Below are 25,046 nucleotides of genomic sequence, written 5' to 3'. Positions count from 1 at the left end.
CTGGGGCTTCAGGATAAAGGAAACATATTTTAAACTGAACCCAAGATTCAGAGGGCAGGAAAATTAAGTCTCAATGCTGTAACCCATCACCAACCAAGAACTCCGTTAAGGGCTATGGTGAGAGACGTGGAAGCTATGCTTTCTGCCCTTCTGGAGCTCAGCAGCCAGCTGGGGAGAAGACAGACACCTGAAAAGCTGGGCAGCAAAACAGAAGACACCAGGCCGACCCTGCGGTATCTAGTACATTACCTCTCTCCCTATTCACTAAAGGCCTATTTACTGGATACCACACACCATGACAGACCCTACAAAATGGAAATTAACACCACAATCTGGAAAGAGACCCTATCAAAGGAGCTAAAACACACTTGAGGAATGAACTTCAGGTGTTCTGAGGAAGCTAAGACCAGTGTGGGAAGTAGGATACCTGCTCAGCCTCTTAAACTGATGGGGAAGGGGCGCCTGGCTGGCTTGGTCAATAGAGCATGTGACTCCTAATCTCAGGGTCATGAGTTCAGGTCCCAGGCTCTAGGCATGGAGCCTACTTCAAAAAAAAAAAAAAAAATTAAATTAAATTAAATAATAAATGGATGGGCAGGTTGTGGCAGAAGGGGCATGATGGGAAAGAAGCGAAAAGGTGTAAGATGAGCATGGCATGATGTGTCCTGCCAGATGGGCCTTTACCTCCAGGAGGGTGGGTGGGCGCTGGGGAGCAGGGGGAGACCAGAAGTACAGGAGTGGCATCCTGGGGAGTGTAAGCGCAGCCTTGGGAGCTGCTGGTATATACACGCTGGCAGGCAAATAGAGCTCCTGGCACTTGGCTCTTTTTCCAGCTGACTCTGTGGGACCTTGAACAAGCCAAAACTTGTCTGGTTCTCAGAATCTTCATCTGTAAAATGGAGGATCACGAGTTCTTTCCAAATCTAAAATCCTACATGTTTATAGATGATTGTATACAACCCAACATAATACACTTACACAAGTAATCTACGAGAGACGATCAATGTTACGTTGCTTGCTTGTTTCTTTAGTTTGAAGAACTCCTATATTTGAGTCTTCTGTCAAATATTCATGTGCAAAATGCTGGCACCTGATACTACCAACAAGAGAAAAAGTAAACCTTTGGTGGGGGCGTGGGTGGCAGTGATCCTGCGTCACTAGAACAGAAAATACCCCAATGATGACAAGAACAACCATTCAAGAGCACAGTCACAACGTGGACACATCTGTAACTACACATTTTTAGCATCAATACTTAAGAGAAGTTATGTTCATAGAAACTTTCCAACAGAGTTTTGCCCATGCTCACCATGATCCTCAGGCTCTCCTATCCCCAACAGATTCAGGAAAAGGGAATGATCTTTATGGGCAGACAAAGCAATTTAAATCCAGGAGCTGAGGGCAAGTTAAAAAGACACACAGCCTCAGGTCCAGGACAATCCTTCCTGGTTATCTTTAAATCAACAGGTTTGTAAGCTTAGTAAGAAGAAAAATACCAAGTGCAACACGTTTTTCATTTAACTGTCACCTAGTTTTGTAAGTGTAATTTAAGAAGAAAATTATAGAGGTAATTTAAAAAGAAAAGTTTGATACTTGATAATTCTCAGTAGGCTGAAAAATAAGCTTCATTTAAATTGCTTTACTAACAGGGCACCTGGGTGGCTCAGTCAGTTAAGCGTCCCATGCTTCGGCTCAGGTCGTGATCTCAGGGTCGTGAGATCAAGCCCTGTGTCGGGCTCCCCACTCAGTGCAGAGTCTGCTTGAGATTCTTTCTCCCTCTCCATCTGCTCCTCCTGCTAGTTCTCGCGCGCACGCTCTCAAATAAATAAATAAAATCTTTAAACTGTTTTAATAACATAAAGGATGACCTGTAAGGCTCTGCTGTTCTGAGGCTGCTTCACGGGTAGTGGTGGCTACAAGTTCAAATGACTGCAGGCACAGAGGTAAGACAGAGCACGATTTGGGGGCTGAACAGTGTGAGTCAGTCCTCTGGGGAGCAAGGCAAGAGTGGAGAGGCCTGTCTATCCCTGAGGGTGGGATGGCCTGGGAATCCACAGGCAAAGTCCCGTCCAGGCAGCAGCCAAAGGGAGAAAACAGAAAACAGCAGTGTATCCAGGAGCCTGCGGTACAATGAGCAAGCACCTGCCCAGGAAGGACCACCACTGGGGCCTCCTTGCCCAATCCTCCTCCACACAGTCGGGCCCCCTGACTTGCCAGTTGAAGGGGCCTCTGCTCCTCTCTGATCAGACTGTCTCAAGGCCTATGTCAGCCAGTAGGGCCCAAGCTGGACCCACGGAGAGCTGGGTGCCAGGGAGCCAGCTAAGGGCAGACAGTCTGGCTTACCATCCAGTGTCTTTCTCCAGGGCTCAGGGAGTAGCCGCAGAGATCCAGCATAAACTCCCCCGCATCCGCACTGACCGAAGCCTTGCTCTACTTCACCAGATAGGGGTTTTTTGTAGGCTTATTTTTATGTTTGTGTTTTATCTATTTTACCTGATAAAATATGATAAAACATTGATAAAACCTGCCCTGTGAGGCCACAGCAGCACTACTACTGTTAAATAGAAGAAAATCTCAGGGTCCTGTTTGCCCATCTGCAAAATGAGGGGATTAGATTGAAGAAAAGCTGCTTCTAGGACCAAAATTGCTAGATAATTGAATGTGGTGGAACCAGAGTCAATGGTTTGGGTTCTAGACAACCCATCAAGTGGGTCACTGCCTCCTCCCGGGGACTACTGCAAGCTCCCTCCTCTTTGTCCTCCCGTGGCTGGCTGCTAGGGCCAGCAAAACTGACCCTCCCCCAGGAAGATAACATGGTTTGTCCAAGGCCACGGCACTGACCGAGAAGGGGGAAGGGAGGGACAGTTAGACATGGGCTTTTGACACTGATGTCCTGATGCCTTTTTCACCACAGCAGGCTGCCTCCTCCAGCATGTCACGCACGGGCTTTATGACTGCTTTGTCCTGGACCTGGTACCCACTCCCTGTGCTCCCTCACGGACAGCTCTCCCAGGGACTAAAAGCTCAGGTCTCAGCCACCAGCCTGTGACCAGCTGTGTGGACAAATTAAGAGTCATCTCATTATCCACCTGACAATCTAGCATCCTAAAAAAGTAACTAGCTCCTGCCCTCTACTCCAACTCAATTATAACCGAGCTCCAAACAACGAGACCACCTTATCAAGCCCTCAGGAACTGAAAGAACAGAGAAGGAAATTTCCTTCCCAACAGGTCTCCTTCTTCCAAAGCCACCAGCAGATCACAGGACCCTGGGCTTTGACACTGGCTCCTGAGTCCTGTGAGGGGAGGGCCTATAGCTCATGTTGCCACAGAGGAGGATTTCCTGCCAGAGGTGCGTGTTTAAGCAAAAGTCTGATTTGGTCACAAGCCAAATGGGGTTAAAGATTAATCATGTCCAGCCCCAGAATGGATGGGGGTAGCAGAGGCACCTGGGAAGGTGAGTTCTATTATCAGGCCCACCATTCCGCTGAAAATAACTAACACTGAATTCGATATTAAAAAGAAAAAAAAATCTTCTGGAAAGCACTCAAGCTTTACAACTGGGAAAGGAATAACCAGGCTGAGGCTAAGGCAAACAGGAACCCAGAGAAGAGCTCTAGAGAAGCCACTTTAGCCCTCAAGACATTGAGTGATTCTGGCAAACTAGAACTTTAATTTTAATGATCTCCTGAGCAGAAATCCAAGTTCAGGGCTGGCCGAGGTAGAGCACTAACTGAAGGCCCTTCCACAATGAGCTGGAACTCCAAAGGGCTACATCTACTCAGCAACGAGTGAACAAGAGACAAACGGGCCCTCTTAGATTTGAGAACTTTGAGGACATTACACTAAGCCAAGTACGCCAGTCATAAAAAGACAAATACCAAATGATTCCACTTACCTGAGGTATCTCAAGTAGTCAAATTCAAATAAAAAGAACACAGAACGGCAGTTACTGAGGGTTGGGAAAGGGGGGGAATGGGGAGTTGTTTAGTGGGTCCACATTTTCAGTTTTATATGATGAAAAAGTTCTGGGGATTGGTTGCATAACAATGTGGATATACTTAATTAACACTACTGGATTGTACACCCCAAAACAGTGAAGGTGGTAAATATTATGCTATGCATATTTTACCATAAATTCAAACTAAAAAATATTTTTAAAAATATTCATTCAAAACTTAACAATGAAATAAAATACTTTGAGCTACTTATCATGCCAATGAAAACAATTCTACTCAAAAAGCTCTCATTGTGCTTCAGCCTTTGCCACGTGGTTACATTCTAAGGTAACAAATGTAATTGTATTTATGCTCTTATACTTCTTGGAGGTCAAAAAAAAAAAAAGCTATTTAGAGCCCAGTGCTCCCGGAACCTTAGCCTTGGTCAGGTAGGTTTCAGGGAAAAACGACATTTCAAACTGTTCTGCTGATGGGTCTTTCCTAAGATCCTGACTGCAATTCTCCATTAAAGTTCCTATGCCTTGTAGAGATGGCCATTGCTCTCATTAAGACTGAGAAAGCCTCCTCTCTCTATAAATAAATAAAGGGCGCCTGGGTGGCTCAGTCCATTAAGTGTCTGACTCTTGATTTTAGCTCAGGTCATGATCTCAGGGTTGTGAGACTGAGCCCCAAATCAGGCTCCGCAGTGAGTGTGGAGCCTGTTTAAGATCCTCTCTCTCTCTCTGCCCCTCCCCCTCCTCAGGCACAGGCTTGTGCTCGCTCTCTAAATAAATAAAATAAATAAAAAAGACGGAGAAAGCCTCAAAGAAGGGCTTCTTTCCCTAGCATTTATGCTGGATTTTATTCTATCCAGTCTAAAAACAAGGAATAAATCAATGCCTCAGCTCCCATCTAACCTGAACTCATAAAAAACAAAGACCTTAAACAGGAAGCCAGGAGCCAACTGCCCTCCCTGTCATGAAGTCCATGAGGCTCTCAAACTTAGTACAGTCAAGGTTAGAATATGAAACATCCATGAAATTTATTTTATTTCTAGTCACTCAAAAAGGTTATCATCATTAATTAGCCATGAAAAACCAATTAACAATAAATCAGACTACATAATGAAAAATGAAAAGCTATTTCAAGACTCAATGTTGGCATTTATTAACTCATATAATAACCTCCCTGAATTCTGGTGATTTTTTTTTCGGGGGGGGGGGAACTAATTTTCTAATAAAAATTGTCCTTCCTACCTCCAGCTGTCTTTGAAACAATTCAATCCTGGTGTCCTACAGAGCCATAAAAAAGAGAAAAGAGTTCCTTCCAGGTCACTCACTCACCAGCAATTCATCCACTTGGTCCTCCCACATTAAAACAAATAGTGAGGGGAGCCTGGGTGGCTCAGTCAGTTGAGCGTCCAATTCTGTATTTCAACTCAGGTCATGATCTCAGGGTCCTGAGATTGAGCCCCATTGGGCTCCATGCTCGGCGGGGAGTCTGCTTGGGATTCTCTCTCTTTCTCCCTCTTCCTGTGCCCCTCCCCCTGCTCACACACACACACACACACACACTCTCTCTCTCTCTCTCTCTCTCTCTAAAATAATAAATCTTTAAAAAAAAACAAATAGTGATTATTATTACCATCATTACTATTAATTTCTAAATCACATACTAGATTAGAGGAAGCACCGGAGGAGGGAAAAGGAAGAGGATGGAAGCAAGGAGGGAAGAGAACAATTTTGACTGAAAACTGAACTAGTCTCCAGATAAAGAGCACACAGTAATATAGCAGATCTTAGGAGGCAAGCCTGTCTGGAATATGCCTCATTTCTCAGAAGCATCACTAATCCTTCAAGATCATTATTAAAATGCTTTGTCTTTGTAAAATTCCGCCTGTTGGATATTTGCTGCCTCTGAACAAACTTGCACTTGGACGTATGATGTATGAGTACCACCTGCTAGCATGGGTTGTGTCAGTCAGTAGTTTTAATTCAAAAACTTCTCTTAGCAGGGGAAAAGAGGCAAGCTGCATTGTATGGCAGAGAATGGTTTAATACCTCTTATCTGTGCATTTTTTAATAGGATTTGGTTTTATAAAAAATAGGGAAGAGGCCTTAAGGCTGCAGAGGAAACAGCTGAATCTGGTCAAACCGGCCATAATAGGAAGGTCTGACTGAGCCTAAAAATTTCAAGTGCCTTCGAGTAGCTGTCTCTTGATTCATTTTTTTTTAAAAATTTTATTTATTTGACACAGAGAGAGAGATAGCAAGAGAGAGAGAGAGAAAGAGCACAAGCAGGGGGAGCGGCAGGCAGAGGGAAAAGCAGGCTTCCTGCATGAGCAGGAACCCCAATGCGGGGCTCGATCCCAGGACTCTAGAATCATGACCTGAGCTGAAGGCAGCGGTTTAACCAACTGAGCCACCCAGGCGCCCCTCTTGATTTATTTAAATTCAATGAAGCGGCTGAGAATTGCCAGCAGCCATTCTAATCTGTTAATCCGCCTCGCAAACAAAAATCAATATTGACATTACAGATAATGAACTAGCTCTGGCCTTAGTTTCATTTTAAAAAAGAAAAGAAAGAGGAAAGTACTTCCAGCACAGACAACGGCTCCCAAGGCACCTTGACTATCAGAAACTCAGAATGCCTTTCCCATTAGTTATTAGGTTCCAAGACCCACACCCCAAAAAGTCTCTTCCAACCCACGTCCACCCTCTTCGGCCAATGCATGGACCTTCTTCCTGCCACAAAGAAGGCCCACCTGGGAAGAGGGCCGTATCCATGGAGGAAAAAGGTGTTCAAATGCATCTACACAGTTAGAATTTTGCTTTATAGACTGCTAGCTGGTCCCAATAATAAAAACAAAGTTCAGTTCATAGTAACCCCTTCAAAACCAGTCACACCTCCAGCACAACCGCACAAGGCCTACGGACATGAAAAGAATATTGCAGATATGAAACATCAGCGCACGGCAAGGCACCTGAGGTGGGAACAAGTCAGAACAAGAGGGTGGCTAAACACAGCTGGGTTACCTACAGCTGAGGGGCTGTGCTGGGGGGCAGGGGAGGAAGGTTAATATCTGAGTTGAGGGGCAGGGAATCAACTGTTCAAAGCCTTAAAAGGCTAAGCGTTTGGATTTATATTTAAATCTTAGGAAACAGAACCCTTGTAGGTTCTTCAGAAATTTGAAAACTGGGTTTTTGCTCAGGTGAGTGAATGCCTGGAACCCAGGAGACTGGTGCTGGAAATCTGGAAGGAGGGTGAGACAAGAGTTGTTGGTGGCTGTGGTCACCACATAAACATGTTTCAACAGCTGATGTTCATGGGGTCAAATGTTAACAACAAGCAAATATGGGAAAGAGTACATAATGCTCCTTTTTCAGTTTTTATTTTTGCAACCATTTAAAATTTTGAAATAATTTCCAAGTTGAAAAAACAAAAAAGGCAGTGTTCCTTGCCCTTGTTTGGCTTTGGATCTGTTGTCAAACGTTGCTCCCTCCCACCTCCCTCTGGCTCTACCTGTCAGAATGATCATGGCCAGCTACAGGTACTAACAGGAAGGAGCCTGAGTTTTACCATACCTTGAACTTTTTAAAACTTTATTATGAAATATTAGAGGCTTGCAGTAAGTTGCAAAAGTAATACAAAGAAATGCCATGTACCTTTCACCATTCTTTAAATTTTATTTTTATTATTTTATTATTATTATTTTTTAAAGATTTTATTTATTTGAGAGAGAGCATGTGAGAGCAAGAGAGAGCAGGAGCAGGGGGAGGGGTAGAGGCAGAGGGAGAAGCAGACTCCCCACTGAGCAGGGAGCCCGCTGAGGGACTTCATCTCAGGCCCCAGAATCATAACCTAAGCCAAAGGCAGATGCTTAACCAAATGAGCTACCCAAGTGCCCCTCATTCCTTAAATTTTAAAGCCAAATCAATCCCAAGTAGTTAAGAAATCAGGTTTTAACTATACACCACTAATTCATCCCTGTAAAAAAAATGCATTCCACCTGACAGTGAAACTTCCCCTTATAAGGACTTTGATAGTCTTTCTTAAGGTCTTAAATGATCAAGTTTAGACGGTATCATCAACAGATAATTCCCAATACATCATCAATAGATACATAAGAGGCAATTCACCCAAAAGTTCGAATGGCCAGTACACAAACAAACAGAAGAAGCTCAACTCACTAAAAACATCAGCTGGGAAACAAATCAGTGAAACAATTTGGGTCATCAAATGCCATCATTCATTCCATCATTAAAATATAATGCGGGATGCTGTCAACGGCACATTGAGACAAACCCACTACTGCACTAATAGCTGGAACATAAGTGGTTAAGAACTTTTCAGAAACCAATTTTGCAGTAGGTTCCTCAATAATGTTCATTCCAGGGGCGCCTGGGTGGCTCAGCCGGTTAAGCATCTGACTCTTGATTTCAGCTCAGGTCATGATCTCAGGGTTGTGAGATCGAGCCTGCAACGCGCCCGTGTGCGCTCTCCAATAAATAAATTAATTAAATCTTAAAAAAAGAGATGTTCATTCCACACATACATCAGGCAAAAACAGAGGGGGGCCGGCAGCACTAATGTCACTTTTGCTTATCAGTAATTTTTATTTTCTCGTTTTAGGTATTTCCAAATATTTTCATAATCTGGAAAAAAAATTACATGTAAATGCGTGTCCATCTTTAAAATAAAATCACGATCTTTGGAATATAAAATTGTACTTGCCCATCCCCCATAAGTTACCCATGAGTAAACTAAGGCACAGAAAGATTCATTTTTACAAAATGACTCACACCATATTAATGCATGCAATCTGTTTTTATACACAAGATTACCCAGTGAAGTGATCTAGCATATGGGTATCAGGGAAGCCTTTGGCTTCAGTTCCACCAACCTGGGAGGAGTCTGACCCTCGGGCAAATTATTTACACTAACCAAGCCTCTGCTTCTCCATCTGTAAAATGGGAATGGCAAAAGACTTCAGATTAAATAAAACAATTTATGTAAAACACTGAGCATGCTCTCTGGTACAAAGCAAGCATTCCCTAGATGTTAACTGTGCTTTTAAGTATTTCCTCAAGTCAACAGATATTGTTTTACACATGATTTTAAATAGCTACATAAAATGAATATCCCATATCATAACCCTTTCAACACAGGATATTACTTGGAATTTGTTGCTATTACAAACACTGCTACAATGTGTTACGATTCTGTACATAACCTTTGACCGCCTCTGATTATTTCCTCAGTAAATGAGGTTTTAGAAATGAAATTATAGGGTTACATAGCATCTATACATTTGCATTCTTTTTTTTTTTTAAACACAGTTTCAAGCTCATTGTAAAAACCTTCCAAAACTGTTTCCCTGGGCGCCTGGGTGGCTCAGTCAGTTAAGCGTCTACCTTCGGCTCAGGTCATGATCCCAGGGTCCTGGGATTGAGTCCCACGTCGGGCTCCCTGCTCAGCAGGGAGTCAGCTTCATCCTCTCCTTCTGCCCCTCCCACTTGTGTGCTCTCTCACTCAGGGTTGAGAGTACATTCCAAGTGAAGGACAGACCATGAGAAAAAAGGAGGCAAAAAACCCAAGGCCATGTTCAAGACCTGCAAAGTCAAGAGGTACTGTGTTCCTGGTAGAGGCACAGTCCTGGATGGCCAACTGGCCACACCGTGGTTCTCTCTGAAGAGGACTATTTGTCTATAGCCACCACCCCCCAGCCCCGGTCAGGGAACATTCCCCCAACCTACTCAACCACCATTGTGGATGTGACAGGGAAGGACTTGAGCTGATGGCAGCCCAGTGATATGACGGAGCCCAACAGTTCTACCCAAGTGTGAGATTTTGATAATTGTTCAGTTGGTAGTAGAATCAGCCACTGAAAATTCATACCGAGTGAAGCCATGAGGCAGCAGGGCCAGGAGCTCCGAGGGGGACCAAGACCCTCAAGTGACAGTGATGGAGCTCACCCACTTCACTTCCCTGATGCTGGGTCCTTTCACTGTAAACTGAGGGGACCCTCCTTGTCTTCAAGTTTTCCAGAAAGCTCTAAATTCTGTATGTCTATGGTTCTATGATTCAATGTTCATGGAACAGAACCTACTTAGAGTTCCTACATTTTCATTTTGCCCAGAGAAATTCTTGGCAATTGCTCAAGTCAAGCAAAGGGAACCAGAATACACTTAAAATGATTAATGTGCCAAGGCAATGAAGCCAAAATATTTTTTCTAATAATACTGAAACCGTTCATCTCACATTAACAAATACTTCTAGACCTTGTCTTACTTAGCCCAGCTGTGGAAACATCCCTCACTTCTTCTGGTCATAGGTGGAGAGTCTGCCGAGTCTACTAAGAATGAGATGCAGATAATCAGCACTTGCGTGTGCTGTGGCAACAAAAGGCTTCACCCTCTTGTGGATTCAAACTATACCTCCTCCAGGTTCCCACCTATCCTTACAGGGACACAATCCCATACCCTCTCACAAAAGATGATCCCCTTCCTCCTCTGCCTGGCTTTTTTTTTTTTTTTTTTTTTAATGGGGCAAGAGAGCAAGGTAAGAGAGGGGCTGGCCTAGTTTTTCAGATGAAACCACCATCTGTACCACCCTCTCTAAATCATTAACACTGCTATTTACTGCCTGTGAGACACCCCCACCCCCAGGCCTGCAAGTCACTCCCATTACCAGGTGTCTCCATCCCAGCTAGGGAGGGTGTGGGGGGAGAGGGCTGGGTAGGGGTTGCTCCAGACCCCAGTCAGGAGGTGACTACAGCATGCACACCTGACCTAGGATACTGCTGTTTCCAGGAAATTCCTGAAATAGCTCACTGATTTTCTGGCCAGATCCCCCATTGGTGTGATTCTAAGCCTTGTCTCTCACCCAGACCTCCAATTTTGTCTCCCTCTTTTCTCCCACTAAGCAGATGGCCTTGCCCCTAATTCACTGGGAAGGTGGTACGAGTTGCCATCTTGTCTCCAATACCCAACTATATACACAAATCCATCCCTTGGCTAGAAGTTCTAGCTGTTCCTCTCTAATCTACACCCAGACACAGATCCTATCCAGGTCTAAAGAGGCCTAATTCTAAACCGAATGGACCCAACTGTCCCCTCATTCCTGTCCACCCAACCCGACCCCACACTAACTCCCTCTCATCCATTCATCCATCAAGGGACCACTGATCTTCCAACCACCAAGGTTCCAACCCCCACGGGTCATCTCTGATGTTGTCCTCTTCTTTATCCTCCAAAACTCTTTTGTTCCCCAAGTCCTGTTGACTGAGTTCTTCTTTCATCACCTCATACCTCAACATTTCTTTCTGGTTTCATCCCTCGTCCCCAGCCTCCAGCCCCCGTGGCATTCTGCAGCCAGGCTAGCCTTCTTTAAACACTACTCTCATCATGTCCCTCTTCTGGCTCAAAAACCTATCTTTTGTCTCATCTAATCTCTTTGGCTTTTAGGGTCCAACATAACCCGGGCCCCTTTATCTACTCAACCTTATTTTCAGTTACTCTCCAACGTGTTCCCAACATTCTGGTTGGGTCTGATGAGCTACTGGTTCATGTGAAAACCATCTTCCTTCCCACCTCCATTCATGCAGCTCCCTCTATTGGAAATGCCTTCCCCTCTTGCCTCTGCCTCGTCAAGAGTAATATCCTCCATGAAGCTAGTGATGCTTGAACTGAACCCCAGACCTTCCTCCTAGACAACTCTGGCCTCTCAGCTGACCTTCTACAACATTTATGCCACACAAGTAATCATAGAAAGTGAGTTCTCACGCAAGATTAGACTGAGTCTCAAAAGTTCATCAGTAAGTCAATTGTTTGAAATTCAAAATCCATTTAACCTGAAGGAAAATACATGGGAAATAGGTTCCTAGGCCCATAAATCTTATGCAATCCACAATGTCACTGTGCTACAGATGTACCTTTCCAACCACACAGAGCATAAAACAAAACCACATTCTGAATTCAGATAATGCCAGGACCCTAGAACTACGGCCCCCTGTCCATACTCCAGAAAAAGACAATTCTAGACAATAGGAAGCCAAAGGCCCAGAGTGTAAACCCAGACAATTCTCACCCATCAGCCCCAACCAGACTTCTACAGTCTGAACTCCAATTTCCAATCCAGCCCAAGGACATGAGTCTGTTTTAACTCATGTGTAAAATTTTCTCATTCAATAGAAGCAAGACCCTGGAAAAATAGAGGAATCGGACCTGCCTGCCCCCAGACACATAAGGGCCAGGCGGCAGTCAGAGGAAACACTTCTTCTTGGGGCCCCTCCAGGCAGCGGCAGAACTGCTTCGATGACTTTCAAGCATCGCCATGGCAAAAGGCATCAGGGAGAACATGGGAACATTTTTAATTTGTCCGGAGGATAGAACAGGGCACACAGATAACTTCTAATTAGTAACTTGGTGGCCACTCATCAGTGGGGATTAGGTTCTAAGGTCAGGGCAAAAAGCTACCAATAGCCAAGATTACCCCGCAAAGTACTGTATAAACGCTTCGGGTGATCTCGTGTGGTCATTATTGTGCCTAGGCAAGTTTAAGAAACTTCAAGGCCGACTACAGGATGGAACAAAAGAAAAGCCTGACTGTGGGCTGGCTGTTCACCCCGCTCTGCCCCAAGGAGGACTAACAAAGCTCTGATGCTGACAGGAGGTTCCGGGGCTCCTGCTCGCCTGCAGCATTTGTTCCATCTTATTTTAATATCAAGCCTCTGCGACTTTAATGCAGACAACAGATGTGTTTGTTGTGAGGATGAAGGTGGAAGGTGGTAAGTTTTCTGAAGTCAGAGAAACCTGGCTAAGAATTCAAATGCAGGCATTAAACTGACCCAGCTTCAGATCCCAGCCGCACCGCTGACCAGCGTGGGACTCTGGACAAATTATCACCAAAGGCCTCTTTCTCCTCATTCTACAAATCAAACAGAGATAACAGTGCCCACCTCAGAAAGGCTGCTGGGAAAATGAAGAAACAACATTTGGCATCTGTAAATTATTATTATCAGCACCGGCAGCAGGCAAGAGCACATCTTTTTTATCCGTGTGGACCGGAGTTGACCCCCCCTGGCCACGTTCTCAAGGATCAAACAGCCTGTGCCCGGCCTCTCTAACCACCCAAACTAGACTGTCCCACCTGTCTGGCTTCAGGTTTAGCTCAGGCAGCTCTGACCATTAAGAATTACAAACACAGGGGCAAAGCAGAAATAAGGAAAGGTCTATACATTGTAGCACAACATGAAAAAGTGCAACTTGGGAGGGTGTGCATGAAAAAAAAAGAAAGCACAGCCAACGGGATCCTCGGAAGCTACAGAGACTAAAGATTAATAGTTGGTGCTTTACTGTGAGTTGTCTTTTTTGCTTTTACTGCAGAGCTGGTTAAAAGGATCACTTTTAAAATGAAGGCACTGGGGGCACTTTGGGTGGCTCAGTTGGTTGGGTGTCTGACTCTTGATTTCGGCTCAGGGTCGTGGTTTCAGAGTCATGGGATCAAGCCCAGCATCAGGCACTTCACTCAGCAGTGAAGGAGTCTGCTGGAGATTCTCTCTCCCTCTCCCTCTGCCCCTCCCCTCCCCACACTTGTGTGCATGCTCTCTCTCTAAAATAAGTAAATCTTTTAAAATCTTTTAAAAATTTAAAAAAATAAAGGCATTGAATGAGATCTGCAGTTCCAGCAACCTCTTTTTTTTCTGTCCCTTCCCCACTTGGCCACTTGTTTTTGCAAATGCTAACAAACGATGTTGAATAGTAACTGGTTAATTCTGTTTACTATTTTTGCATTTCAATGCTGATCCAAATTTTAACCAATAATCTACATTTATAAAGAGTTTTAATTTTTATTTGAGAGAGCGTGTGTGTGCAAGAGAGAGAGCGTGCACACACGAGCATGGGAGAGCGGGAGAGGGGGAAGCAGACACTCCGCTGAGCAGGGAACCCGATGCAGGACTCAATCCCAGGACTCTGGGATCATGACCTGAGTCAAAGGCAGATGCTTAACTGACTGAGCTACGCAGGTGCCCTATAAAGGGTTTTAAATAACATTATGAAAGCAAATCACTGCCACAGGTGTAATGATGATAAACATTGCTAAGCAAGCAAGAAACAATTAGTTGCTTAACTTTGATAGTCAAGGTCAACCTCATTCTAAAGGCAGTAAGAACATTCAGTTTGGGGAATGAGACCTGGTACCAGCTCTAATAACAATGTCTAGAGTTAGACCAATCCTGTCTCAGAAGTTCTTATGTAATCTACAGCCAATCAGAACTTGGAATCAGCATGAAACCACACAGACTTGCAATTCCAAACAGAAGAAAAGAAACTTGATAATTTGAGTAGCTTTTGTGTCCTTATCCTGGGTAAATACATAGTTTCTATTAAGCCTTTTGAAATACTGAAAATGGCCCCCTGGCTCCCATGGGTTCCTTTGCAGATGACAGGTTGGAACCACCAGCCTGTATCTGCTCCACCCAGCAGACTGCGGTGGGACAGCTGATCAGCCAGCTCTGAGCACCTTCTTATCCCTAGTAATCAAAGGGCAAGTGCATTTTGGGATTGGGCGGAGGGGAGGTGTACCAGAAAATCCTAGGAAATGTATTCACGCGAACGACACGGCCACCCCTCCCCATCTCAGGACCTGTCATAATTGAGAAGGAGGGATTTAGAAGGCAAATAATTTGAAAAAAATTCCCTAGTAATCACAGCTTACGTATGTGCACACACATGCCCCAATACCTACCATGGAATTGAGACTCACTGGTCTAAATCAACTTGGAATATCAGGAATGCAGTATACTTACTTACTAACTTACACACACAGGAAAATGTGATGAAATCATGAAATCACCAGGAACTCAGCTGGCGAGACAGTGTCAGCTATTCCTCGGCACCAGTAACTAGTTAATCCAGCCTACATCTACGTTAGAAGGCACTACCTTAGAGGCAACTCCTTTGTAAGAGGTGACCGCTCTGAACCTACATTAAAAAGGGGGGGAGGGGCAGGCCTACCTCCATCAAGGTTAATCAGTGAACTACTTCAGATATTTCAAATGAAGAATCAGAGGTGGGCCCCTGCTTCCATGGGCACAGGACATGACTGCATTCTGCTCTTGATCTTTGATACCCTCGACTGCACCGTTTGCCCCTTGAGTTGTGACCTCATCTCTTGGGGCTGGTCCTATCCCCTCCAAACCTGGACCCTAGGTATAGAGTCGACCCCAGCCAGGGCCTCCACAGCTGCCCATTCCTGAAGGTCTGTTTCATCACTGTCTCAAGGCCCAAAGCAGGACAGAAGGCAGAAATGAAGGGCAAGTGAAATAAACAAACTTGGATGCACAAAGTAACAAGAGAAAAAGCTGTTTCTTGGCAGATCAGGGAATATACCCACAAGGAGCATTTCATAACCAGAAATACGAGTACACAGCTTGGAACTAAACTGCCTAATCTAATTCTGGAGGCACGATAAACCTGACAGCTGTTATGGGGCTCCATTTGACGTTTCAAAGGAGTGAACGCTGTAAAGTTGTGACCTGCAACTTCATAGGTCCAGCAACTGCCTAAGAGCAGCGTCCTGCCCTTTCCAGATGATTAGTGCTGAGTTTGTTGTTGGGTTTTGTCTTCCAGCTCATGTGGGTCCTCAGAGAGTACTCTCTGCCAAAGCAAAATGCCCAAACAGGAGCAAAATTTTCTGGCTATCCACGTGTAATTAGGATACCATAAAATCCCACAGAGATAATTCAACACCCAAAAGGATAGCCCGGGACAGCTGAGGCTAACTGGGAAGAGCCCCAGCTCGGGAGCAGCCTCGCTGCGGCCGCAGTTCCCGATCTGTCAAATGAGGGGCGTGATGGCGAAAACTCACCCCTCAAATTGCTGGGAGAAAGAATAAATGGGACAGCACTTCATAAACTGTGAAGTTTGGGCACCAACAGCATGAGAAATGTTATCATTAACCACGATGCTCTCTCCCAGTGGACATGATGAAGTATACCAAGGGGTATGATTACTTGTTCTCAAAAGACCCTGTTTGGCAGTTATTCTATTTAAATAAAGATGTATCATGGTCATCTTCTGAAAATACAAGTTTTTTCCTTTAAAAACTTTATGACAGCCATTTAAATTTCCATGGTAAAGAGCACCGTCTAGGTACTGAGCAGTACATGTCCCTGTCACCCAAAGCAGCAGGAATTATTTCTCGGAGGAAAGGAGGGCCGAGGCCCATAGAGATCCAAGTCAGACACGATCTGGACCTGTGAGGATGTATCAGAGGAATTCTGATAATTAACTTTTACACAGGCCAGGCCTCAGGACCCTACCAACAAGATCTCATTGAAGCCTAATGACTCGGTGAGGTAGGAGCTATTATTATTCCCACATTTTGCAGATGAGGAAAAAGGATGAAAGTGTTCTGGGCAACTTACCAAGGCAACAAAACCACTGACTAGCAGAGCTAGGGCTCACGCTCCAAAGGCCATGCTCTCCACCCCTACTAACTGCCTCATTCGGGTGTTTCCAAGGACAAATCAATCCACAGGCAACAGAAGCTCTCTACAGGTGCTCTGTGCTTGAAGAAGGACTTCCATCCATTCAACATTTACCGAGCACTAGCTGCATGCCAAGCCCGTCGCTGAAAGACAAAGACCTTCACACTGTCTGTCCAGCGGGAGCACCAGCTCCAGGGTGGACCCTGAGTCTGAAGACAACTCAGGAAAGCAATGAAAAGTACTTTTTAAAAAAGTCCCAGTAAGTCACAGAACAGGCGGTAAAATGCTTTATTCTTCACTCTATTGTTACAGGTCCTCAAAGCCTGCTTGGGATGATAATCAACCTATTAAGGAAATATGTTCCACGTTGGGAAGACTTTCTTATAGTAAACCACAGTTTACAGCAAAAAGAAATCCAGCAGGCCCATATCACCCTCAGCACTACCTGTTCTACCCACCCCCTTACTTCATTGCTGTATATAAGTAAATGTTCTACTGCATGTACGAAAATCTTAACCCTAAAAATACGGCACATCCCTTTTTGTGTGCTATGGGCACATATTTCCATCTTAGGGAAGTTGGTCACAATTAGCTGGGACTTCACTGAGACAGTGAGAGGTGGCATCAAATGAGGCTGTTGTTTGTAGCAAATGTTCTACCCACGTTATTGATTACCTGGGGACTTTATTGATGTCTCTGCCTTCCCTTTTATACTAACCATCTCTGGCAGTTGCTACCACAGACTTTCCCTATGTAAATCACTCCACGAAATGTTCATCTAAATGTCTCAAGGTACTACCATACAGAAACTGACTTCAAAAACAACACCTAAAGGCAAACTCATTTTCCTCTCAATTTATTACGTATATAAAACAAGCATTTGGAGTTGATCGTAGATCTAAGGCTCTCTTAATTTCACAATTTATGCACTGGTACAGGTTTGTTTGCACAAACATTTTCATCTCAGCCAAACCTTTCTAGTTGGACATGTGGAGTTTAAGCTCCGAGAGCAGAGACACGTTTTTGCACTCAGTACTTGCCATTTGCGGCCCGCCTTACAATGCACAAAGCAGCACAGTATTGGAACAGCCCTCAGGGAGCTTAGAGAAGGACAAGGGGCAGAGACCATCAAATAATCAATGCAAGAGCTATGAAGGAACATGAAGGGTGCCAAGAGAGTACAGCCAGTGGGGAAACCTAATCAGTTTGAGGATTGGTCATGGAAGGGTCCCTGGAACAAGTGGGAATTGGGCTGACATTTCAAGGATGAGTCAGAGTTGGCTAGGATGGTAGTGTGGGCACAGTCCACAAGGGAGAATGGCATGAGCAAGGGACCTGAGGCAGGAGCACAGCCTAACGGAGGAACCCAAAGAAGGACCCTTGAATGTGGGTTTAGTGTACACAACATGAGACTGGAAGAGTGAGCAGGAACCAAGTCATGCAGGACTTTAAAGGCCACATTGAGGAACCGGTTTTATCCCAAGAGCAATGAGGAACAACTGAAGGGTTATCATATGTGGTCTAGAGGCAGTATGCAGGTGATCAGATGGACATTCTGAAAAGCTTACTCTGGGTACAGTGTGAAAGCAGACTGGGAGGGGCCAAGAAAGGACTCAGAATGGTCAGTTACACTCTTACATTTTAGGTGAGAGGCGACAGCAGCTCAGACAAGGGAGGTGGCTGTGAAGATGAAAGAGACTGAGAGAGAGATGAAATGCATGGGACTTGGTGGGTGACATAGGGAACGAGGAAGAAGGTGCTTTTAAGGACAAGCCTTAGGCTTTAGGCTTACAAGACAATGGTCAGCGATCCCATTTATCAAGTCTGGGAATAAGAGGAGGGTCAGTTTAGCGGGAACATAATAGGTTCAGTTTGGGACATCGTTAAGAGTCTGACACTTGGTGGCCTCCATGGGTGGATGTCAGAAAGGTGTTGAAAGTTCTGATTCAATAACTGATACTATTACACATCCACCAGGAAGGGAGACAAATGGTTCCTCACAAATAATGGAAAACCAGGGGCACCTGGGTGTCTCAGTCAATTAAGCATCCAATTCTTGATTTCAGCTCAGGTCATGATCTCAGGGTCCTGGGATTGAGCCCTGTGTCGGTCTCTCCGCTCAGTCGGGAGTCTGCCTGAGGATTCTCTCCCTCTCCCCCTCCCTCTGCACCTCCCCCCACTCCTGCACATGTGCTCCCCCCTTCTCTCTCCCCCTCTCTAAAATATAATCTTTAAAAAATAATTTAAAAAATTTAAAAACACAACAGTAGAGAGAGAATTTGTTGGATGACAAAGTATTTTCTTGAAGTCATGAACCTCTAACAATCCTGTGCAAGTAACATATGCAATAAAACCATTTCAGAAATGTCTGCCTACGTTCAACTTTTTTGGAACATCTTTCAAGAGAAATTTAATGCCATCTACTATTCTACACACACACACACACACACACACAATTCTTCAACTTTTGGGACCCTAACTTAAACCAGGCAGCAAACAAGAAACTTCAAACTGGAGCAGGAAAAATAACTGTTTCCTAAAATGAGGAGCGGGGGGGGGGGGGGGGGGGAGTCTTGGCATCATCCGGGCAGCTCACTTGGCATGCACTAATTCATCTGAAGTTCTTAGTTACGGAGAACAACTCTGATTGAAGATTTAAGTCCCAGATACATCAAGACACTCCTCATTCCATCTTTTGGCCCTAAGAGGCAGGAACTGTGTTTTCATTTCAAACGAGGCCTAGGAGACAGAGAAGTTGAGAGACTTGCCTAAGGCATCATTGTCAGTAAGGGCTGAAATGCAAAGCAAACAGGTCTGGGCAACTCCCTTTAATGACGCCCAACACCACAGGGAAAAGGAAACAGCAGCTACTTGCTCGATGTCAATCCTCTGCTGTAGAAGTCGAACGCTGGGATATTTATTTCGGAAGGTGTTTTCTGTGATCACCCGTCAATTTCATCCTTAGCCTCAAGATAACCTTAATTTTTAAAAAGTTTTCTTTGTCAATTCAATCCTCTCTACTCTAGCTTCTGAAAAGGGTTTTGCCTGGTTAGACATGTAAATCACACCCAAAAAGGCTTTATAAGTCTTAGTTATGACTGCTTTTAACATTGGGATCCAAATGTGAACTCCAATCTGGAAAAAACAAGTATTTGTTTTTCATCAAATGTCTACTACATGTTTCCAACGAAAATCCACTGAAACTATGGTGAATAAGCTGCCTCTAATTTACAGAACAATTTTGCAAAACCACTTATTCTTAAGCCAAACCCAGAACTTTTTTTCCTGAAGAAGAAATGCTATCAGGTACATTCCTTGCCAGGCCCCAAAGCTTAACAACTCAATCAGTCAACCAAGGATCCTAGGTGTGTTAACAGGAAATATCACATAGTCCTTACAAATAGCAAGTATGGGGGCGCCTGGGTGGCTCAGTTGGTTAAGCATCTGCCTTTGGCTCAGGTCATGATCCTGGGGTCATGGGATGGAGCCTCAAGTGGGCTCCCTGCTCAGCAGGGAGTCTGCTTCTCCCTCTGCCCCTCCCCCTGCTCGTGCGCGCATGCACGCTCTCTCTCAAATAAATCTTTTAAAAAACAACAACAAATAGCAAGTATGTGCATGATATAGAAATGAGGCAATATGCAAACAAAATGATGATAAATGAGAAAAAAACACAAACTAGTACCTACACTGATTCACACAATGTTCAGAAATGTAAGAATGTCTGATATGCTAGAGTGACAGTTTAATTTTCCTCTGTCTCTCCACACAGACACGTATGTAAGTATATGTATATACATGCATGCATGTCTGTGTGTGTATAAAGCTCTTCGTCCACAAATGTGTAAAGTCTGTGAGCCCTCCAGGGATCTCAGAAGCACTGCTCAACTTGGCACCGCCCACCCGCCTGACACAGACTCGGGGAGGCCGGCTCAGGTACCAGGCAAAGTGGCCAAGGTGATACTGAAGAGCGGGAGGGCAGAGCAGGAGTGACAAAGGGAAGAAGGAAGCAAGGGACAGGCGGCCTCAGGCAGGTGAGGGAGGCGCCTGGCAGGATGGTAAGAGCATGCTTTTCCAAATCAGATGGGGAGCAAACCCAGCTCTGCCCCTCACCAGCTTGTGACCTCAGGCTAGTTACATCATCTTTTTGCACTTCAGTTTTTTATCTACAGAAGGGGACAAATAAAGTGTACCTCACAGCATCTGTGTGGGGATGAAAGAGGTTCCACACTAGCCTTTATACGGGCTTCTCCTCGTAGGACTAGTGCCCTTCCTTCCTTAACAGGTGTGGTCAGTTTCCTGGTCTGCAAAGGGGCAGCAATAACAACGGGATGTTGTGAGGACTAAGGGCAGAGGTATGGCCCTGGGTCTGTCCATTGCAGCCCTATGCAAATAGTGGTTATTAATGTATCCTGGGACTACCAAGTACAGGGGAGAACCGTGGGGCTAACTAACAGGCCCCACGTGTGAGAAAAGGTTTTGAACAGTGACAGCATCGCTGGAAGAAGTATAAACTATTTCCTACAAGGTTGTTTTATAATTTCGTGATTCAATGCTTACAAATGACACTGAGGAGGGAAAAAAAAAAATAGCCTTAGGTCAACAGCTCTAACCCTTCAGCCTGTAGCCAGGCCTCTGTGTCTGGGACTTGGGGCCAAGCCCAGGTCAGCTGGCCTCTGGATGTGGTGACCCTTCCAGGGAAAGCATTCAGGTTGTCAGACCTTGTGGAGTGACAAGTAAAGGGTCTGTTCCCGCATTTTAAAGACCGTTGGGCATGCAAAACGTTTTGTCAGAAAGCAAGTTCAGTGGCCAAGCTCGAAGCCAACCCAAGAGCAGGGAGATGCTCGGTCTGCTGCTTTGGACGGCCAGGATGACAGCCAAAGGCAACTCTCTCTCCTCCTGTTCCTGCCACAGGAAAACTGACAGTAAGAAAAAGAGGGTACCAACCAGAATAAGGCCAGTCACTCTCTCAAAAGGTCACTGATACCAAAGTCCCAACTCCTCAAAAGATCCTTCAAATTACTTGGTCAAAATCTCTGCAAAGAAGCCTCACTGAATTCCATGGCCCCAAAGACAACTGTTACTCCCCAAAATTGGTTGTAGTAAAAACAATGGCAGGACTCAGCTCTAAGTTCTCCTCAGAAAAAACCTTCCTGAACACCTTATCCTAAAAGCACGGCCTCCCCATCCCCTTATTTTTAAGAACGGTATTACTACCTGACATTGTGTTACATGGCTACCTACTTATTACCTCTCAGCCCACAGAACATACGCCCTACAGAGTAGGCACTTAAATATTTATTAGTTGAATGAATGAAAGAACACGGCACCTAATACCTAAGTAACCTGTTTTTGTCCTTTTCAGAGAATTCCATATGGTATAGACAATAAATATATCATTTACAGCCCAGTATATTTTTAGCAACTGGGCATCAGGTTTTAGCTCCAGAATATAACATATTATAACACTTGCTAGGAGAAAATGAGATCTAACTTCATACCCAGATCGTCTCTATCGGGTGGTAGCCTTTGCAGGAACACAAGCCTTTCCTAACTCTGTTTTCCCACAGAACCACTGTGTATATATAATGTTGTCTCTGCTGGGAAAATGCATTTCTTCTAGGAAACCAAAATTCCAAGCCAGCCGCTGTCAAACAAAAGGATCCTTCAGGAGAAAAAGGGAATACCTCTGGGTGGTGGTGACTTCTAGATCTTTTTTCTTTTTTTAAGATTTTTTATTTATATATAGAGAGAGCGAGCGAGCACGTGCACATGCATGCAGGAGCGGGGGAGGTACAGAGGAGAGGGAGAGGGACAAGCAGACTTCCCGCCAAACGGGGAACCCAACAGGGAGCTCAATCCCAGGACCCAGAGATCATGACCTAAGCCGAAGTCAGATGCTTAACCAATTGAGCCACCCAGGCACCCTATATATCTTGATGGCATAAATAAGAGCTCCTCTGCAAGTCACCATCTACCAGGGGTTTAGAAGTGGACATCGCAGAGCTGCTGCCACCAACAGAACTCTAAGGTGTCCGTAGCTCCTGGGCCTGCCTTTGGACCAGAACCACCCCACTCCCAACTTGTCTCACATGCCAGCCCCACTGGAAAGTGGAACAGAGGATTTGAAAGCAGGCTGCAAATCCAATACATGCAGTTCTTATAAGGCACTTTCTTAAAAATACATATTCTCAAATGGGAGAATTCTGAAATCACATTGTTCATAATAAAGTATGCAATGCCTCCTTTATAACTTATATAAGAAGCAATTTATCTAACAAATTAATTTAGGCTCTTAAAACCCACTTGGTCAATGTCTGTGTCAGTCTTCTTAAGGGGAAAAGGATAAGAGTAATGAGGGAAATAAATGTAGAATTGGTACTGCTTTGTGATATACGCATGCTAAATAACCGCACTTACAAAGACCTTCTCCCAAAAGCCTCTGACAGCAAACACTGGGCCCAGCTCTTGAGGGCAGCAGGGAGTTGCACCTTCTGGAAGCACTACTCTCAGAGTGTACAACTCTCTCAAAATAGGCCTGGCTGCGTGTTCGAGCCCTGCTAAATCTTACTGCCCAACAACGCATAAAGTACACTCCCAAGAGAGCACCTCTACCTTCCACTGGAAAATGGCCTCTGTACCAGCAGCAAACTCCTTCCTCACATTCTCTTCAAAACCTTCCATCTTACTATTTTATTTTACATCAAGGGTTCTTCACATCCTACGGGCCAAACTGGGTCTGTGTGTACATGTGTAGTTTTCTAGTGTTCAGAGGCGTGAAGGGGCGTATATTCCAAAAGTTAAAACACCGCTCTTTTAAGGGGTAGCAGAACTTCACCCGTTATTTTGGGAAACCAAAGTTGTTGTTTTTTTTTTTTTTTTAAGTTTTTTTTATTTATTCATTTGCTACAGAGAGATACAGAGAGAGAGCATGAACAGCAGGGAGAAGCAGAGGAAGAGGGAGAAGCTGACTCTGCGCTGAGCCGGGAGCCTGATGCGGGGCTCGATCCCAGGACCTGGAGATCATGACCAGAACCCAAGGTAGATGCTTAACCATCGGAGCCACCCAGGCACGTGAAACCAAAGTTTCTCAGAGCCACCTCTGGTGAGCAAGGTTTCTACCCAGTTGGGAACTGTTCCAGATCAAACACTTTTTCCCAGGAAAAATACTAGGAAGCCTAAGTACTAGCTGCAACACCTGTTTGGTGGGTACGGATCCCGTGCATTTCTGGGGTGCCCAACAAAAACCCACTGGACATCACAGTAAGGTAAATCAAGATGGTATGTCAGCGTGAGGTCTGCACCTAGGATGTTGATTCTGGAATTTGTTTGGGATTCTTGGCTGTTGGCATTTTCCACTGCAGGGCTCTTGACACTTCATGATAACAACTATTTTTTCCTCAGAAACAACATTATTTTATCCAGCTTCATAAGAATGATCAAAATCAATGTTGAGTTTGCAATGCTCCAGTACATCACTCACTCAAAATGCAGGGCACATCTCCACAGAAACTTTCCTCCTGGGCAAGTTTCTTCTTTGAGTGCTTCTACATCAAATGTAATCCTTAAGGCACTGTTCCCACTGTGCTCTGGGCCCCTCCTCAAACTGTGTCCCAGGTATTTAAAATTTTTTCAACATCTTATAAGATGCATACGTGCACATTCCCCCTTCCATTTTTTAAAAATTTATTTTCTATTTTGGTTTTAACAAACCATTGTTCTCGATGAGCTTTTTCTAACTTGGAAATTTAAATATCATACCAACTTAAGTATCCTTCAGATTCCATGAACTCTCCACTTCCACCAACCCCAGCTGCTAGACCTACTGTGATTGCACATCCTTTGTTTCTACAAGCCACGTAAGAAAGTGGACCTTGTTACTCTGAAAATCTCACTTTCATTTCAAGTCTACCCAGTTACCAATTTTCTTTCACACATATGGCAATTCTTGGTCTCTCTTCAAAAATGTGGCCAAAGGTGTAATAAAAGAAAGGCTAAAAAAAAACCCTGTTCTCTGCTTGTCTCCTAGACCACAATCTTCCTCTATCATTTCTTCTAAACCAAAAGGTACCACCGTATTTGGAAAATAATCAGTTTTGGAAAAAGGTACCTTTACACTATTATTTCCAGAACAACTAGACGTAAAGAAGGAGAAATTACAATCTGCTTAGAAAATTGCAAAATTATTTCTAACGCTATTTGCTATAATTTGACAATTCTATCCCAAGAGTCTGAGAACGGTACCATTATGAGATGTCTCAAAACCACTGTCCTGGGGCGCCTGGGTGGCTCAGTTGGTTAAGCGACTGCCTTCGGCTCAGGTCATGATCCTGGAGTCCCGGGATCGAGTCCCGCATCGGGCTCCCTGCTCGGCAGGGAGTCTGCTTCTCCCTCGGACCCTCCCCCCTCTCATGTGTTCTCTTTCTCATTCTCTCTCTCAAATAAATAAATAAAATCTTTAAAAAAAAAAAAAAAAAACCATTGTCCTAACTGAAATCTGTTTAAATGGAATAGTTAGTTGCTCTTCAAGTCACAAAGAAGCACATATAGACCAGAGATCCTTCCTATTAAATCAAGGGATGATACACCTAAAGTACATCACCAAAGCAATACAAATTT

At 44.5% G+C, this 25,046-nt stretch overlaps 1 protein-coding gene across 2 annotated transcripts in view; it reads right to left on the bottom strand.

The window, feature by feature from the left end:
* TEX2 (testis expressed 2) overlaps window positions 1-25,046 on the bottom strand; it is a 98,668-nt gene that overhangs the window by 59,035 nt on the left and 14,587 nt on the right. The window contains exon 1 of one of the 2 annotated variants that reach the window (XM_035026278.1): window positions 979-1,536. The exons of the other annotated variant lie outside the window; for it this stretch is intronic. The gene's annotated coding sequence lies outside the window, so the exon portion shown is untranslated. Of the gene's footprint in view, window positions 1-978; window positions 1,537-25,046 lie in introns of those variants that run through there. 2 annotated transcript variants of the gene reach the window in all.

The sequence above is a fragment of the Mirounga leonina genome, unplaced genomic scaffold (assembly GCF_011800145.1).
Source record: "Mirounga leonina isolate KUSES-001 unplaced genomic scaffold, KU_Mleo_1.0 Mir_197, whole genome shotgun sequence".
NCBI classification, from domain to species: domain Eukaryota; kingdom Metazoa; phylum Chordata; class Mammalia; order Carnivora; family Phocidae; genus Mirounga; species Mirounga leonina.
Note: the sequence above shows the minus strand (reverse complement) of the source record. Positions and strands in the feature narration are given on the sequence as shown.